A 6,490-nucleotide genomic window follows, 5' to 3' on the forward strand; every position below is an offset into this window, starting at 1 on the left:
AATTATGATTATTTAATATAATAAATCTATTTAATTAAGAGAAACAAGTTCCATTATTTCCATCATTCATTTATAGTTAATATTTTATTCTTATTTCTCTTCTTTCAGATTGTCCTTTACTTCTGTGTATTTGTATTTCTAATCAGTCATCCTCTCTCTTGTTTCCTTGGTGAGTTTAGCCACCATGTATTTAAATGTTTTTTCCCCCCTCTTTTTCCAATTTTATCTATTCACAAATTCTGCTTTCATAATTTCTATTTCTCTTTTAAACTGTGAATATACACAGGTTACTCTATCTTATCATTTAGCCTGTCTTTTCTTCAGCTATGACTACTTTCTCTGTTGCTGTATCTGCTTGTAAAGATCTTTGATTTATAGTGCTCCTGGAATCTTTGATTAAATTTTTTTTTTCTAAAAGAAAGCCTTTCTCTCATCTCCTTAAACTAAAGTTTTCCTCTGTGACTGTCTTCAATTTACCCTTTGTATATCTTGCTTATATAATGTTTTATTTTCTGTGATCTCTCCTAAATTAGTCTGTGAGAATTTTAAAACAGAGACCTTGCTTCCCTTCTTCATCCCTCTCTTCCTTCCTTTCCTTTATTTGCTATATTTCCCTTGCTTATTCTTCCCCTTTTTTCCCTTTTTCTACCCTTTCCTCTCTTTTGTTCCTATTTTTTCTTTCTTCTTTGTATCCCTAGTGCTTAGCATATATATGACACATAATAAACACAAAATAAATGCTAGTTGACATGATGTGACTTCCTCTGCTCTGTCTGAAATTACTCTTCTAAAACACAGGTTGGACATCAAATTCCAACTGGACATTTCTACTCTAGCACATAGTAGTGACTTCACAATAAGGAGCCTAACATTTCTTCTAGAGTAATTTAGGTGAAAATTATGGTTGAGACTGAAAAAAATCTAAATTTAAATGGTCACCAAGGGAAATCCCAAATAATAAAATACCCAAATCAGCTGACAAATTTTTATGGTTATTTAATTACAACAGGAGGAAGAAAATATTAGAGGGAAAGAGAGAGAGAGAGAAGTAAAGAGGGAGAGAAGGAAAGGAGTTTAACTCAGAACCACCCTAGCTCAGGCTGAGCCAAAGCGGGCATTAAGGACTTGGAGAGTAAAGGTAGGGAAAGGGGGTCAGTCCTTATCACTCCCGTGACCAGTCTGAAGGAAAGCAGTCTGCGGGGCTCCTCCAAGCTCAAGCTCCAGGATGGAACTGAACTCTAGCCCTCCTCACAGGAAGTCTCGAGAACTCCAGAGGCTGTTCTCTGCCTCACTTACTGCATCTCACATGTGCAAATGGTGGCTCAAGCTTGACTTAGGACCACTCAGAGATCTGTCTTTTTTTTTTTTTTTGCACAAGTCTGTGGAAGGCCATTTTCTCAAATAACTAAATCTTGAGTTTCATGAAGCTCTTCCTAATCTTGTTACACTGAGTAGCATGGAGAATGTGCATTTCCAAGACTTCATTCTCTTATTCCAAGTATCTCTATTGTTATTGATCAGGAAATAGCTAAATCAGATCTTCTAAAGAATGGTCTGATTAGGGTGGAACAGTTTTGAAATTCACAGTAACCAGTCTTTTCTTGTTTCCCTACATTTTCTAGTTTCGGAGAAGATGAATGAAAGGATAATGGCCATATATTCTGAATTAACCAGCTTTTGTTTTTTTGTTTTTTTTTTCCCCTCAAAGTAATATGGAACAGATTTCCAGTTGATTAAATCCTCATCATAGGTAAGGCAATCCTCTAAGCAGAGATTGATCTGTGACTTAAAGTCCTTTTCTCATTTCTCTTTCTGTACACTCTCAAAACAATAGCCCTTCTTTTTCTCCCTACATTTCTCCTTAACTAAATTCTCAATTTTTCCACTCCTAGTTCTGATATTTATTCATGAAGAACTTGGTAGAGTAGATAAAATAATTGGGCAAAGAGTTAGAAAGACCTAAATTCTAAACTTCAGTAAGACACTTACTAGCTGAATGACCTTAGAAAAGTTGAGACTTTTCTCAGTCTCAAGGATCTTAGTTGTAAAGTGAAGATAATAAGAACACTTATCTCAAAGGATTGTTGTTAGATTCAGAGTATGTAGGCTACAACATTAAAACACTATATAACTGTACTTTATTTTATCCCATTCTTTCATAAATACCCTCTACATGAAGACTGAAGTTCTTCCCTGATGTTTCATCATAACTTGACAATGACTTTGGGCTCACAATGGCTTTCATGGTGAAATGTAACCTCTGGAAAGTCCTCTGAAGCTTGAAATGTTTGAAGTTTCAGCCTGGTAGTAGCAAAACTAATGTTTAGATTGGCTTTAGGGTGTATTGGGCGACAGAAATTATTGAGAAAGATACACTAGGTTTTAGTAACCTATAACAGTCTAAAGAATATCTGTACAATTGAAAAACCTATTCTTTAAAAATTCAATAGAGCTCCATATAGCTAGCATTTTTCATGTTACTATCTTGATTCTGATCCCCCAAAATCTTAGAGAAGTTCATCAAAGACAATTTGCCTTTTTGAATCTGGTGATTCACTTAATAAAATTATTGTACCCACATAAGTCATATTATATAGAATAGATATGTGATATAGCAAGTAATATATAACATATTATATTAGTATATATTCTTCCTTCTACCAATTTCATATTTAGGTCGTCTTGTTGAAATTTGCAAATCTCAGTATGAATATATCTTTATGACTCTTAGGTAGGTTGATTTCATACCTCTTTACGAAACAGGTTGTGCAGACAATGAAACACAAGCTAGCTCAGAGAGATTAAATGAATTGACCAAGGTAAACACTATTCAACCTGAGCTTTAGTACCTACTGAGTTCTGAGTTTAACTTTTGTTTTTTGACCTTGGATTCAAACTCACTAGTCATTTCCCTTTTATACATATAAAATGTATTACATATATCAAAGTGGTCTAAAAATCTGTAATATATCTAAGGGGGTTAACATTAGTTTATAATAAACATGTTAATGTATTGAATACCAATGCATATATATGATATATGACATAGACAGATATAAATACTTACGTATACACATATATAATATATATATAATATGATGTATATGTCTATGATATTAATATGAAAGAAAAACAGATGAAGAGACACAGAGACAGGGAAAGAGAGAGAGAAAAAGAGAGATTAGATAGAATTGAACTAAAGTCACATTATGAAATAAAAGATGGTTAATTCCAAGGAATTTTCAAAGAAAGCCAGAAAGTAGCATTGATTATTAAAATTTTTAAAGATAGATTTGGTATTATTTTAATTGAAGGTTATTTGTTTTTAATGAATATTGAAATAAAAAGTAACTGTATAAACAAGTAAAGCGAGGGAAATATTGCCCTGTCAGCAATGAGAAAATCAGGAAGATTATCCCTCATATCAAAGGCAAAAATATATTCTTTTTCTGTGACAAAAATATTCTGAAGAAAGAAAGCCAGGTAAAGAATGGAAATATGACAAACTAAACATGAGATAACTATTTACTTGGAAATAATATTTTGTTTTTGTTTGTTTTCCTGGAGGAGATAAAAATAATAACAAATTGAAAAAGAATGTTATATATGTGGAAATAACAGGAAACAAACCAGAGAATGAGTTATGAAAACCCTGAAAAATGGGAATTGGTACACTGAAACTTGCCCCCCTCCCAAAAAAATTCTAAAAATTATAGCATTAGGTTGTCATCTGATTTCTAAAGGATTGATTGAACAGAAATTAGCCTCTTCCCCCAGGTTAGAACCTTACAATAATAATGTTATTTGAGAAATAAATACCCTCCAGAGAGATGGATACTAGACAGTTTCTCAGACTATTCCTTTTATATAAATTGCTAAAAGTGGCATTTAACTTTGCCTTAGAGAGATGCTTATGACTATGAGCCTGAAGGCAACTTTCTTCTGAAAAGAAATCTAGACACAACCAGAGATGATACATACTTAGCCTGATACCATGCCCAAAATTCACAACCAATTCTATTGATGAATATGTGTCCAGAGCATGAATCATAGAGTTAATCAAGGAAATTTAGATTTTCCTTTTATTATCAACATAAATATTTAAAATTTAGAAATCATTTTACCCTTAAAAAAGCTAATAGTCAACAAACATTTTATGAGTACTTACTCTCTGCCAGTTTGTGGGCTGTGTGGTAGGCATTTGAAAAAGAAAAATAAAAGGAAAAAAATTAAAGAATATTTCCAGCCTAGAAGCAATTTCATTCTAACAGGTGAAAGAAAATGTATATGAATACAAACCCATATGGTGCATACAGAGTAGAATCAAGATTTCCTACAAAAAGAAGTTATGATGAGCCCAGTAGGGTAGGGGATATAAAGGGCAAGACCCATTACAGAATATGGCAGTTGGGCTGAATACTGAAGGAAATGAGGAATTCCAAGAAGCAGAGATGAGGAGAGAGAACATTCCATTTTTAAAAAACTTGATGGGAACAGGGGGAACATATAATGGCTTTATTTATGTGTTGTTTGGTAACACAAGATAGCCTTGTGAAACTAGGAATTGACCTGTCCTTGTCAGAACTTACATGTGCATGTGCATGTGTGTGTTTGTTTGTGCATTTCTGAATGTATGAATATAGAACAGTGCAGATATGAATCATGGACAATGTCATAATTTACCTTAACCTTTTTTTTTTACTTATTATAAGGGATGATTGGGTAGGAGGAAGAAAGTATATATTGTAAAATAGAAAGGATATAAACGCAAAAGATAAAATATTTTGAAAGTTACGGAAAAGTTAGAGAGACAGACAGACATGGGAAGGCCTTTAATTACAGATCATGTAACATGTAAGGGGAAATATTGAATATAAGAAGATATAATATATTATCTACAACATTTTTAAAAAATTATTCATAAATAAACATTTAGTAATCAACTACTTTGGATCAAATGCCTTAGTGTTTTGCCATGAAGTACTTTACAAATATTATCACATTTGATCCTAATTCCCAACTCTGTAAAATAAGTGCTATTATTTTCCTCATTTCATAGTGGAGAAAACTGACTTGAACAAGGGCTAAATGACATGCCTAGTAGTATATAATATAAAAATAAATGAACAAACTCTAATAATAATAAAGCAATGAATTGATTATGAATTATAAACTGAATAGGTATTCTGCTTGCTGTGCTTACAAAGTATCTTCAGTTTATATCAGTGGAGTGAAGCTCATAAGTGAACTTCTCTTCAGACCCAGGTGCAAGGATGCTAAGGAGGCTCTTTCTATATAAAAATAAACTATTTATTGGAACTGTAAGGATAAAAAAGGATTTCTAACTGTAAGGGATTCTAACTGCACCCAAATAAAACTCCCTGGTTCCACAAGGAGCCTCTTCTCCTGTTTCGACAGTCTAGACTGATCCTTCCTGATCTAACTAAACCAAAATTTTACTATTCTAAATTAACTTATACTATTATGCTTATAATTCTTAACTTCTTCTCCAAGTTATAAAAATAACAAAGGCTAGCTGGCTCAGCCTCAACAAGAACCAAGCCTGCACTGAGACCTCAAGGATAGTCTCACCAAGTCAAGATTTCAGGTTCAGTAAGCAGATTCTTCATCAGCCTCCAACTCAAACTTGGAACTCTGAAACACAAGAGAAGGCAGAAGTCCCAAGCACAAAGAACTCAAGAACTCCCTCAAAAGTCTGAAGAATGAAGAACACCTCCCATAGGAAGTTGTAATTCCTTTTAAAGACACGTCTTTTGCATCACTTCCTGTGCCTTCCTCCACTTTTTTTTTGTCTGCCAATTACAGCTAAAGCTTTGCTTAGGACTTCCCAGGGGGCAGCCAGTTTGATTCTGATTCATCACCCGCTATCTCACATGTAGTTCATAGACCTTCCCTTCTCAGTGATTAAGTGGGATGTTTACACTTTTGGTAATTAAATCTAAAAAATGGGCAGGGCAGTTAATTTAACCTTCACACAGCCAAAGCAGTACTTAGATAAAAATGTATGTCCCTGGATGCTTATGCTAATAAATAGCAAAAAAGCTGATCAACCAATTGGGCATGCAACTGAAAAACCTAGAAAAATAACAAAATAAAAATCCAGAATCAATGATTAAATAGAAATTCTTAAAAAATAAAAGAGGAGAAATTAATAAAATTGAAAGAAAGAGAACTATTAAATAAATTGAACATTGGTTAACTTGATTAAAAAGCAGAAAGAAAAATCAAATTGCCAGTAGCAAAAATGAAAAGGGTGAATTACCCCCTAGTGAAGAGGAAATTAAAGTGGTTCTTATGAGATTTTCACCCAATTATATGACAATATATGTGATAATCAAGGTGAAATGGATGAATATTTGCAAAAGTACAAATTGCCAAATTAAGAAAAGGAGAAATAGACTCCTTAAATAATTTAATCTCAGAAAAAGAATTTGAGCAAGCCATCAATGAACTCCCCAAGAAAAAATCC

At 33.1% G+C, this 6,490-nt stretch overlaps 1 long non-coding RNA gene across 1 annotated transcript; it reads right to left on the reverse strand.

Moving 5' to 3' along the window:
• Positions 1-1,354: 1,354 nt before the first annotated feature.
• Positions 1,355-4,775, reverse strand: LOC103100183 (uncharacterized). The gene is made up of 3 exons (XR_464163.2): positions 4,300-4,775; positions 4,169-4,186; positions 1,355-2,301 (listed from the first exon to the last, which is right to left on the reverse strand). It is a non-coding gene; the product is annotated as an uncharacterized LOC103100183 (long non-coding RNA).
• Between the last annotated feature and the right edge of the window lie 1,715 nt (positions 4,776-6,490).

This window comes from Monodelphis domestica, chromosome 3, assembly GCF_027887165.1.
Source record: "Monodelphis domestica isolate mMonDom1 chromosome 3, mMonDom1.pri, whole genome shotgun sequence".
NCBI lineage: Eukaryota > Metazoa > Chordata > Mammalia > Didelphimorphia > Didelphidae > Monodelphis > Monodelphis domestica.